Here is a 13,652-nt window from a genome sequence, read left to right as displayed (position 1 = left end):
ATTATAAATGACTTTATATCACATGATGTGACTTTATATCTCACAATGTAACTATATCTCAAAAGTTTAACTTTGTTTCTTGTAATGCTACACCGTAACTCACATTGTGACTCACAATTCTCATAATTGTGACTTCGTCTCAGTTGTGAGGATTTAGTGCTATTCTGACACAATTAACTAAAAATGTGACTTGTCTCACAACTGCAACTTTATAATTGCGACTTTGATGTAACTCTGTGTCTCTCAATTCCAAATGTATTTATTCTAATTATGTCTTTTATAACTATGTCCTCCCAGATGTGACTTTATATTTCGGAATTGCAGCTTTGTTTGTAGTAATGCAACACTATAACTCACACTGTGTAAGTATGAATTTATATCTCACAATTGCAAAAAAAGTTTTGAGACAGTGTAACTAAATGTTGCTGTCTGAGAGTAGATCAAGAGATCAAGTCGAAATCAAGAAATATAAAGTGACTTAATTATGACTTATTTCTCGTAATTGTGGCTATTCTTACCACTGTGAAGCTCTACTAAAAATGTGACTGCATGACTCTATTTCTCTTAATTTCAACTTTTATTACTTGTAATTATGGCTTTATTTCTCATAATTGTGTCTATTTTATTGAATGCAACCAGATTATGCATGCTTGCTGTATAAAATGAGAATTGCACTTGTAGGCCACCACAAGACAAGGGGTGTCCTGGACGCTTGCTGGGGCATCGCGGTGCAGTTGCTAAGACTTCCTGTAGTCTTGTTAGAATTGCAAGCCCTATGTATGAGCAATAGTACCTATACGCTTGGCTTAACAAACACCACTAATTACCAGTTACATTGAAAGTGTCCTCATATCTTGGTAATTGTAATCAAGAAGAATGGCGAGTTCCCAGGTTTTCTCAAGTATTTTTAAGCCGAATGTTGATCCGAGAGCAGTGGGGCACTCCAGCTACTTGAAATCACTTGACTTCAACTTTATTAATCCCCGAAGGGAAATTTAGATGTCACAGCAGCACAACCATACAATGAATAAATTAAAACAACTTCAAAACAACATTCACAACAACATAAAAACTTGTTCTCCAGTATCAAGTTGCAAAGCATTGTAATTATATACTAAAACATAAATCCTAAAAAGTATGTCATCTTGAATAACACTCATTATACAACCTAATTGCCGTTGGGAAAAAAGACTTCCTATAACGCTCCCTGTAACAGCGTGGATGGATCAATCTTAAGCTGTGGGTACTCATAAAGTCACAAACTATTTCATTTAAAGGATGACAATCATGATTTATCATCGTATAGAGTTTCCCAATCATTCTATCCTGCATTATCACCTCAAAGGTGGGTAACACACTCCCTACGACAGAACCTGCCTTCTTTATTAGTTTATTTAACTTATTCTTCTCCTTTTCTAGCAGTCCCCCTCCCCAACTTGTGGCAGAGTACAATATCACAGATGAGACCACAGAGTCATAGAAGGTCTTAAGTAGTACATGACTTACACCAAAGGACCTCAGTCGCCTTAACAAATGAATACGACTTTGACCTTTCTTATAAACATGCATCGTGTTGTCAGACCAATTGAGCTTATTATTCAAATATACACCCAAATACTTGTACGTTTTTTACAATCTCAACTTCTGACTCTCTTATTTTTTACTGGTACCACTTGCTGAGGAAAACTACTAAAATCAACTACAACTTCCTTTGTCTTACTTGCATTTAACCTAAGACCATTTTTCTCACACCAGTCCCACAAAACTCTTTAGTAGCTCCCTATATTCACTCTCATCATGGTCCGTTATACAGCCAACAATTGCCGAGTCGTCAGAAAATTTCTGAAGGTGACATGATTTAGAATTGTACTGAAAATCTGACGTATAAAAAGTAAACAAAAAATGGAGCTAAAAACCGTTCCTTGAGGGACTCCAGTGCTGCACCTCACTACTTGAGAGACACAGTCCTGCATCCTCACATACTGTGGTCTATTTGAAAGATAGTCAATTATCCAATTTACTATACCATGATGTACTCCAGCATTTTCCATCTTACTTTGCAATAGTGAGGGCTGAATAGTATTAAATGCACTAGAGAAGTCAAAGAAAGTAATCCTGACAGTACTGTCCGGGGTCTCTAAATGACTTAAAGATTTATGCAAGAGGTATATAAGTGCATCATCAACCCCAACACCAGTTTTATAAGCAAACTGAAGTTTATCCACAGCACCACACAATACTGACTTTAAGTAATCTAGTACTAATCTCTCAAACACCTTCATTAACTGTGACGTTAAAGATATTGGTCTATAATGTGAGAACTCCTTGGGATTTATTAACTTGGGTACTGGTACTATGCATGATGTCTTCCATAAAACAGGTAATTTCTCCAAGCGCAGACTCAAATTAAAAATATAATGTACCACCCTACAAATCTGATCAGCACAGACTTTAAGGACTCTCGGATTAATGCCATCCGGACCTTGAGATTTATTTATCTTAATTCTCCTTAACCCATTTCTTACTTGTTCAACTGACATAGAAAAGCCAGGAATACACTCACAAATTGGAGAAATGGGAGAAATTGATGAGCTAATAGCTTGGGATAGAAAGATTGGAGATCTTTGTGGTAAACTACATTGCGGGAGATGTTCAAGATCATCCTTAGACCCAGCATCAAATCTATTAAAAAATAAATTTAATCCATCTACCCATGTCTGACCACCTGGGACAATATACCTTCTTACTTTATTTTCATGTCCAGACATCATATTTAGATCTTTCCAAACCCCTCTCACATTCTTTTGTTGTAGGTTTCTGTTCCATTTTTAACTTATAACTCTCTTTCCCCTCTCTAACCTTAACTTTCAATAACCTCTGTACTCTATTTTGCTCATCCTTATCACCCACTAGAAAGGCCCTCTTTTTCTCGTTTAATAATACTTTTAACTCAGAGGTAAACCAAGGCTTATTGTTTGAATAACATTTAATCCTTTTGGTAGGGACTGTATTGTCGACACAAAAGTTAATATAATCTGTAATACACTCTGTTAAACTATCAATGTCTTCACCATGTGCTTTACACAAACCTCCCAATCAGTTGTTTCAAAACACTCCATTAATGCCTCATAAGATGAATCAGACCATTTTCTGAACTGTTCTTATTACTGGCGGTTGCTTCCTCACAACCGGCACATAAACAGACCTAATGTAAACAAGGTTATGATCCGATCGTCCCAATGGAGGAAGCGGTGAGGATTTATAGGCTTCCACATTTGCATAAAACAAGTCCAATATTTTATTGTCTCTCGTATCACAGTCCACATACTGGGTAAACGTGGGGAGAATATTTTGTAGAGATGCTTTGTTAAATCAATCAGATGTGCTGAAGAACAGGACTTCCATAATGAAAAGAGAAAGAGAAGAGGAGATTATCCTCTGTCTTCAGTCTTTAATTATTCAACAATGATATAAATATCGAGCAGAGAACTCATAGAAACCGGCCGCTGGGGAGAGAAAGGAGGATGAATGTGATGTAAACTGTGATAATTGTCATGTTGAAAGGGCAGTAAAAGGGAGGATGAGGGCAGTTTAAGGTGATAGACTAATTTCTCTGTGACTGCAGAGAGTGAGGGTGACATTAGATGTGGGAGTTTGTGATAGAGACAGCCAAGATGATGACAGCTGAGTTTGAACTGAAGATGAGGTGTCACCTGCAGCATTTGTAACCGGAGCTACTCCTGCACATTTCTCTCTCTCTCTCTTTCTGGTTTTCATTATGTCGAAATTTCTCACTCAGGACTTTGTGACTCACCGATTCCACTGCTGGGATACCTGAGGGGAAACACATCAGAAGATGCATTATTTTGATTGTCAATTTGGAGAGGTACATTACAGACTGGAACGAGCCTTGTTCCCTCACAAAGTTCATACATCAGAACTTATTTATAGATGTAGTATTTTTATCATTGATACAATTGTTTGTTTAAGAGTTGCAGCATTAATTTGTGTTAAGAAAATAGAAAGTTTCATCAAGGCTGCATTTAATTTATGAAAAGTACAGGAAAAACAGCAATATCGTGAAATGTTATTACAATTTAAACTGTTTTCAGTTGTGACATATTTTAAAATGTAATTCCTGTGATGTAAAGCTGAATTTTCAGCATCATTACTCCAGTCATAAGTGTCACATGATCCCTGATTTGATGCTCAACATTTATTATTATTACCAGTATTATGTTATTTATAGTATGTTTTTTTTAATTAAATATAAAACTGTTTCAGGTGAAGTATTACATGCCATCCTACGAGACACTGTAAATCTGTCCCACAACCCCACACCGCACTTTAACATCCACTGGTCAAAATTATATCAATCTAACCACTTATAAAAGTAATAGCACACATTTTGAGATATGCAAGCACCACTAAAAATAATTGCTTCAAATTAATACTTCCTATTATTCACTAGCCACGTAAACCAATACTGCAGAGAGAAATACATTTGGCTTTTCCAAACGAATGGTAATAGGCCTACTGGTGTGTGGAAAGAGCACCTCTTGTGTGAATACACATCCCCTACGGTGAAACTATAGTGCTTATGGACTGATGTAAATGATTTGCCTCCACCGCATGCTGTTGTATATGTAAATGAAACCTCCTTGAAAGTGTCTGCAAAAAAACATTTGCAGCGGGGAATAAAGAGGTGCTCCCTATCCTCCTGTACTGTATTCTGTTTGAATATGACAGTGTCTGTATGAGTAATTACTGCAGCCCACTGCACACTGTCCAATTTCCCCTCCGTCTAATGGGAGAGCACAGACTAATGCTCAGAAGAGTTTGAGAGTGATCCTCTGATGAAATGAGATGTGGCAGTGGTTTGGCTGTACGTATGGCCATCCATTTGATTACTCTGGTGCAAACATCACATTTCTTCCCAGCAAATCAGAAAGTTTTAAAGGTCATTATTGACTTAGCAAGAAAGAGACTGCCGAGGTGTTGACATCCTAATGGACTAGGTCTATAATTAAATGTTTGCCTGCACCCTCACTCACATGATAAATGCTGCTCTCATCGAATATTGAGATATCATTTTCAACCAGCATGACTCATCCTCTCAGCTTCCACTGCCAAGAACAGAGACACAGGATTTAGAGCAGCACTCTCACGGAGGAACTTTTCCATTCCCAAGCTCAAAACAAGAAACTGGGAACTTTGTGTTTCTTCAAGGAAATACAAAAAGAGCACTGCATGCTGTTCGGTCATTACATCGATTTGTAGGCCAATCCGGAAGGATAATTCACCACTGGTTCCGTTGGGAATTTATTTTATAGAATAGTTTTAGGGTTATGAATAAAATAAGGTGTGTTGAAAAGACTTTGAAATAATTATTATTATTTTTTTATTCTGCAGCAGTTGCTACAAAAAGACTTATGGTTTATTAAATGGTTTATTAAGAGAACAATGTCTTCAAAATTCATGTTTTTCTTTATGCTAATATATGGAATTTATGTTGGAGAACAAAACATCTCTTCAAAACAATATAAACCACAGCCCCAATTTTGTTGTAAATTGTCATTCTCAAAACCCACTGACAATTCCTTAGAGAATCCATGGTTCAAAAATGCTCATTTCCAACTGGGTAATAGGACAACAAACTGAACAGCTTTAGTTGTAGGTAAGCTTAGGTTTATAGGCTTTAATTCTGATGCTATGCTGTTGTCACATAACAAAGCCTTGGCAGAAGTAATCAATTATTAAAAATTGAATATGCAAATACAATTAGAGAAAGAAGACCAGTGCAAATATGCATGCAAATATGTTTTTTTTAATGTAAATAAAACCAAGATTAGAACATTTTTCTCATTTTAGTTTTTCTACTTCAAAACTTACAAGCAATTTCTGAGTAAAATTTATTTCTATCCCAACATTTTTCAATATCTATCTATCTATCTATCTATCTATCTATCTATCTATCTATCTATCTATCTAGTTATAAATATATATATCATCTATCTATCTATCTATCTATATAGTGTGTATATATACACACACACTGAAACATATTATAAATGACATATATTAATGAAATATTCAATACATTTAATAGAAACAGTATGTTGTTTGAGCTTTAAAATCTTGCAGCAACAGTAAAACAGTAAAAGTCAAACAGAATGCTTGAATATTAACTTCAAACCAAAAAATTCAGAGAAATATTGTAATCAGAAGTATCTGCAAAATGTAGCCTAATAATAAATATACTTATCTTGTTTATAAGAACTGGCTAATGAATCTGTAGATTAGATGGCCAATTTAAAGATGTTTGTTGCCTGAGTGAATGTGTGCACTTGCTTACAACACAGCTGAAAAAAATTAAAGGTATTTTAAATATACTAATATAATATAGAATCTTTAAATGTCAAATTATTGAGTGTAAAGAACAGATAATTGAGGTAAAATCTCTAATTTGTTCTTACAGGCTAAAACTTTGGAGCAAGAGCTAAAGGCCAGAACAGGGATAATGTGATGGTATTTAACAAAATAAAAAGTCAATAAGTGAATTTATAAGTACTTATATTTTAAATAAACTATTAAGCAGCCTATAAGTTGATGCTTGTTACTCCTGCCAGTTTATACCAGCTTGAGATGTTCTTTCCAGTAGGGAATACAATGCTGCCTTGGAAGCACTGTAATAATGAGTAGTCGTCCAGGAAGTGACAACTAAAGCACCAACCTTGCTAAAAATAAACAGCCTATCTTTAACCAGCCTGAGATGGTTTGCTAGTCATAACTGGTTTATGCTCTCCCAACCTCGACAAGCCAGGGTGTGCAACTGGTCTGCCAGCTAAAAAGAATCAAGTACATCAAAGTGGCACTTCACTAGAAAAGGAGATCTGGAGACCACGCGCTTCCATTGGCTTATGCGCCCTGCGCAGGGAGGAGGTCTGCACTATTTATCTGGGATATGAGCGCACCTTCTGTCTTTCCGTCAGCCAATGAGCGCTTTAATTCCCACTCTATTCTATTCGCCGGCGGTGTCTTCATGTGCAGACTGCACACTACAGACTGCAGATGAGAGAGAGGCGCACTGCCCTGTGACGTCGCGAGCGAGCGAGGGACAGTAACGTTACCGAGAGCGCGAGGAAGGAGAGGGAGGCTCCGCGAGCCGTCGTCGTCGTCCGTGTGTAGCTACCGTGTTTCTTTTTTCCCCGATATCACATCATATATATTGAGTCCTGACTGGCTTCCACAGAGGATACTCTCATGAGACGTTTAATTCCCATCGATATTTGGTATTTATTTTTTACCTGCAAGTCTTTTAGGCGACGGAATCGTGGCAAGTACGCTAGCGTCTGATGTTCGTACGATTTGCGAAAAACGACAGTCTTTTGGACGTGTGTAAACAATAGTGTGTCTACGTCTAATACAACTCGCAATCGCTTCTTTTTTGCGTGTGCGCTTTATTCTATTTGTTGTCAGTCGCTGTAATCGAGCAATACATTTACGCGAAGCACAACTGTATATCTTGTTTTCTAATTCTTATTATTTATTTATTTTTTATTAAAAACATTCGACTGTTATTTAATCTCCTGAATATTTAAAAGCAATTGTGCAAGGTTTATCTCGCACACAAGCGAATAACGCAATATTAATCGTACAAGAGCAATTTCACGCGCACGGAGACTGAAGTTTAATATGAAGCTGTGCGTAGTGAACGCCTAGCGCGAGCAATTAAAAGAGCATATTTATTTACCTGTCGTCTTACTAGTACGCACACGTACACACGCGCGCACACACACACACACACACACACACACACGCACACGTTGGCTATATCAAGCATCCCTCAAGGACCATCTCCACAGACCGTACCCAAAAGAGCCTGCACGACGCAGTAAGTAATATAATTGTGTGCAGTAATTGTTCTCGTCAGGGGTCTCATATAGGCTACCTTACAGTGAAACAATTTAATTGAATGTGTCTTTATGAGGTTTCTTTGCAGTTTCGAGCCACCGCACAGACGCTGTGCTCAGAAACACTAGTTCAGCTGCTGTAGTGTAGAAATCCCAGAATTCAATGGGCCCCGCAGCGGAATTGAGTGGCAAGTTGACCTGAAGTGTTTTTGAGGGCTTGTGTTCTCGAGTCTTGCGTTTGGATGGTCGCTGTCCGCGGTGCTGAAACAGATGACAGCTGATGTAGAGCAGCGTTTCTCGATCCGGGTTCTGTGGGAGCCCCAGTGCTGCAGCATTTAGGATGACTGCTCCATCACCTAAATTGAGTACAATGAAAAAAAAAAAATTAATACAGTTCTATTCTGTAAAAAACTGACATATTTAAAATACAATACATATAATTTACTGCTAAAAAAAATGAGGATTTGAATCGAAACCTTTTGGTTTTGCACTGCTTTTTTCACATTTTGGCCTCTAAATAAAGTATTTTTTGTAAGTCATTTTTTACATACTAACTCTTAAAGTATCTGTCGTGGAAACACACACACACACACACACACACACACACACACACACACACACACACACACTGTTTAAAACATTGTAAGTTTTTAGTAATGAGTCTTAATAAGTCTTAATTACCTTATTTAAAAATATTATTTTTTAAGAGATTTTAAAGAGATTTTAAAGAGATTGAAGACTACTTTGCAGGCTACTTTGTGGTAAATTATTTAAAAAAATTAATTCCCTGTGTGGTCCATCAAAGTTTCAATTTATTACTTTTTGTTTTAACTATTATAATTATTATTATTTAAATATTTATGATGTTTAGTTATAGTTTATAGCATAGCATCATAGTCAGGTTGCATGATGCTTGTGCACTGAAGAAAAGTGCAGAAACAGTTATCACTCAGAAATTAATGGTGCATATCACAAATAATTGCAAAGTATCAGGAAAAGTAACACATTGAATTAAATGTGAAATTTTGAAATATAAAGACTGAAAACACACTCAGTATTTACAATTTTTAAAAAAAAGTCTGGGTGTTCATGTGGGCTTCCATTGTATCAGCTGTGTTGTTATCAGTACATTTTGCAGTAATTTTGCAGCTCAGATACATTTGTATATTAACATTATATAATTTAGCAACATAAAAAGAGGAAATGTAAATTGTGCAATCCCTAAAATGAAATCATTTAATTTATTCTGCCTTCCTCACTGTATTATTATTATTATTATTATATGTTGAGATTAGCATAAGGGAGACAGGAAAGCTGTCCAAAAAATTGATCTTTCAGGAAAAGTGTTGAGAAACACTTATATCATTTAATATTTCTTGATCCAGGTCTTGGAGGGCCTCAACACTACACAGTTGGGATAAAACACCTGTTTTGCTCTATGAAGTGAAATGAGTGTGTCAAATAAAGGAGACATCTAATCTGTGCAGTGTTTGAGGGGGTCCTGCAACAGGAACCCTGGGAAAAAAATGGTTGAGGAACACTATAAAAAAGAGAGGCAGATGAAGAGGAGAGGGTGGCGGTTGAGTGGTTTTGATTGTTGTTTTTGTTGTGAATATTGATGTGAAACATAATCTGGGGTATTGTGCTAGAGTTGTGAATTTGATTGAAATGTATGTTATGCATGAGTGTCAGTATGTGTTTCATGTATTGTAAAGAGTGAAAATGTGCAGTTGTTACCGATATTAACTATTTTTATCTGATCTGACACTAAGTAAAATTGAGTGTATTGGTGCAACCTAATATTTAGTCATCTTAAATAATATTTTTGACTTGAATTAGACCAGTCGATTTAGATATTACAACATGAGGCATATTGTCAGTGTGCATAACATTTTTACAAAACATATAGTGTTGTCTGGATGGGCAATTCTCTGAATGCCACACTATTAAAAATAAAGATACTTTATTGGCATCGATGGTTCCACGAAGAACCTTTAACATCCATGGAATCCATGGATTCCATTCCACAAAAGGTTCTGTTAGAATGTTCATAAAAAGGTTTTTTGAGGAACTCAAAATGGTTCTTCAAAGGCATCGTTTTGGAACCTTTCTTTTTAAGTTTTGTTGATGTTTTGTATGTATTCTTGCAAGTACTCAGAAGCACTTATAATGAATCATTTCATTTTTGTTAAGTAATTTGTTTATTATAGGGCTGAGTAACAGAAACATCAAGGTCCTTATAAAGGGCAGGACCACTCTTAGCCTTGAATACTGTTAAACATGTCCTAAACTGTGTAGTGTGAAATTGCACTATTTAAGAGGGTAATTCTTTGAGTAATGAAAGTGGAAACGATGTGTCAACTTCAATACAAGTGGGAATATAAAAAGGGAAAGATGTCTGCACCACTGAGGGTGTATGGTCTTCTAAAATCTAATAGGCTATTCCTGGGCTCTTATACAACAATCCTGTGTTATCATGAGACCTAATGACCTTCATAACATCTATTACATATACAGGTTAGAGGTCCACAACCAAGTTTAACAAGTGGGTTTGGCTTTCTCCAAACATACGCATGTCTGGATGTAGGTAACAGGGTGAAAGGTCACTCATCAAGCCAAACTAATTTTGTGGATTTTGTGCTTCTCATATACTGGCTTTACAAGCATTTTTGAGCTGCAACTTTTTGTTAAAAGTCATTTGATAGCTTTGTGACTGATGCACCTGTAATTTAAGCATAGGTTATTCAGCCTTGCTGGCACTATGTTATGTGCCTGGTAATGCTTTGAAGGCTAAAGTATCAAATGCTAACAATCAGATCTCCTTTTATAGCTGACACATACTGCAAAGTGACAGTCAACCTAGTGTGTGACTCACCTTTGCAGCTTCATTTATGTTTTCAGTGTTAAATATCCATGTTTGTATCCATTTCACCCATTACATTTAGACTACTGCACATTTCATCCATATATGTGTGTATGAGAGTGATTTCTTTACTCACATTTGTGTTTGGATGGTATATCTTATGGTAATATGAGGAGTTTGTCTCTCTGTTAAGGTATTTTTATTGCAGTCTGTCTTTTTGCAGGTGTAGAGTGTCTAGAAGCATAAATGGAGTTAATTGGCATTTCCATTGCGTACTACTTATGTGTTCATCAGCAAAATAAACCCCCTGTGGGGCCAGAAAGTGAGTTAACGAACACTCTTAATTAGAGGAATGATGAATAATAAAGTTTTTTATCATGTCCATGTGGATCTCTTGATGGAATGCTATTTATGCATCTAGATCAAGAGACTTGCAGCAGTAAAAATACAGTTAGAGTAGAAGATATACAGATATTAAACTTGCATTGAATAGATAGATAGATAGATAGATAGATAGATAGATAGATAAAGATAGATAGATAGATATCAAGTATAGATAGATAGATAGATAGATAGATAGATAGATAGATAGATGCATTCCTCCAACAGACATTGATTGGGCAGCATACCGAATGCTTTTGTGGTTCATCAAGTTTAAACAAGAAGAAGATGCAGCCCCGCATGTTAATTACTGTAATTGTTTGAAGTGTCCACAGTGTATTTGCCCAATGGTCAAATACATTTTGTTTGGATTCACAGATAGTTTGTGAAAAAGATCATGGTCTGTCGAAGCATGTACACAGTGTCTGCTATTAATGTGGACATGAAACAGTGTTCACAAACCGCATCGTCTAAAAAAAAGGAAAAAGGTCATTTCAGATTCAGAGGCCAGACGAGCCATGTTATTACAGTTTTTGATAGAAGTTTACAAAGGCAAACATTTTTTTATTATGATAATGCACACCAGTGAATCATGCACAATAAAACCAAGAAATGTGCATTAAAAAGTAAATAGTGTCCATTTCGATTTGGTGTTGACTTAAAGGACATTTCTCTGCAAATCCCATTTTGGATCGCCTTCATGAGTGAAATGCCACCAACACAACCGTGACCTCTCAAATATTCACCATTATTCAAAGTGCAAACATTGAAGTCAGCGGGGCAGCAACTAGGTTAATTTGAGGTTATTCAAAGGGGTTTAGGTGGAAAACGTGTGAATATACATCCACTCACCTTCTCCGAGTTTACTACCTTCGTTTGCTACACTAGTTTCGCTTGGTTGAAATTGTGATTGTTTTCCAGCGATCCAATACTGGCCCCCACTCAAGCCCAATGCCCAGAACATAAAGTTCCCCTTAAGGCCCGTTCGTTTACAAGAACTATAACTATAAAGATAAAGTTCTAAAAATTGTTCTGAATTTAAGAGAACAGTAGAGTTAACACCACGACTACTGTATAACAATAACGATATATAGGAACAATACCATACAAAACACCTTAAAATCATTCAGATTTAAAGGGCTTGCACACATAAAAAATCAAACAACACAGATTAAAATGAGTTAAAAATTCAAATAGTCACTCATTCAAAAAGGCAGACGAAGTTGCCGAGAATTTCTGTACAGCAAACAGTGTGTAACATAAAATGTAAAATTTCCTCAGGTATCCAGCACTAGTTTTGACAACATTGTCGTGCCTCATTATAAGTTGCAGTAAAAGAGACTGTGTTGTTTTTATTCTACTACATTGACTACGCTAGCTAAATTCACTGTTAGATTTGAAAGATTACACTAGCTAAATTCACTGTTTAGATGCGCTTGAAACTTAGCATGCTAAGGACATCTGCTGATTAAATCCATGTAAATAGAACAAGAACATTAAAAACCAAAACTGATTATGATATAAATATTGTAATAGTTATAGTAGTCATTATCGTTCTTGGTGTGAACAGGCCTTCGTCCAGGCAGCCCTAGTTTTAATATTGCATTGTAGAACTGTTCGGATGCATGTTTTTTCCCCCACTCACACCTCCTTGAAGATGGAAATGTTGGAGATATTAAAATTTCGATTACACATTTACAAAGACAACACAATCTTTCCTAATATGTCCCAGGAGTGCTCCATTAAAGGTAGTGTAAGTGCTGTTTGCCATTCAAAAACGTTCCACCAGACTAAAGTCAATTCTGATTGGCTGTCAATAATTTTATTGTTCATGAGCTGGTAAAAAATTGTCTTGAAAGTGATTCCAATTATATAGTTCCTCTCTGTCATTATCGTTATAGCTGTGGAGTGGACTCTGCTATTCTAATGATTAGAGCAATTACTGAAACTTTATAGTTAGTTACCGATATCTTCCTTAGTGTGAACGAACCTTTAGCTATTGAAATAGACATGCCCCCCCTTTCCCCAAACCATTGAGACCTTTATAGTCAGAAAGCAGTAGCACATTTTCTTATTTTGCAGAGGTTGTCAAAAGCTATGGTGTGAATGACTGACGGACAGAAAGTCTTCTGACTGTGATAAACAAAGACTCCATCCACACATTTTTGTAGAGACTAAGGCTGTCTGAGTGATATTTCAAGACACCTAATTCAGTGAGATCAGTCAAACAATGACATTTTTCTTCCTGAAATTTCAAATAGATCACTCAGAACTGTTTCAAGAAAGTAAGTATTCCAAGCATAAACTTCAGCATAGGTATTACTTAAAGTGACTCGGCGGTCTCCACTGTATGCAGATTAAAACAGTGAGTGATTGGCCAACTCCTGCGGTAGACACATGCTGTGCTGACTGACAAGACGGATCACTGGAAGGGGACACTTCACCAGGACATCCACTCTGCGTGATGGCAAACTAAAGCCAGGTGAAGAAAGGCT

General features: G+C 36.4%; 1 pseudogene; it reads left to right on the top strand.

The window, feature by feature from the left end:
* Positions 1-7,034: 7,034 nt before the first annotated feature.
* The window catches only part of LOC109098251, a 95,464-nt pseudogene continuing 88,846 nt past the window's right edge, over positions 7,035-13,652 (top strand).

Source organism: Cyprinus carpio, unplaced genomic scaffold (assembly GCF_018340385.1).
Source record: "Cyprinus carpio isolate SPL01 unplaced genomic scaffold, ASM1834038v1 S000006747, whole genome shotgun sequence".
In the NCBI taxonomy this organism is placed as follows: Eukaryota; Metazoa; Chordata; class Actinopteri; order Cypriniformes; family Cyprinidae; genus Cyprinus; species Cyprinus carpio.
Note: the sequence above shows the minus strand (reverse complement) of the source record. Positions and strands in the feature narration are given on the sequence as shown.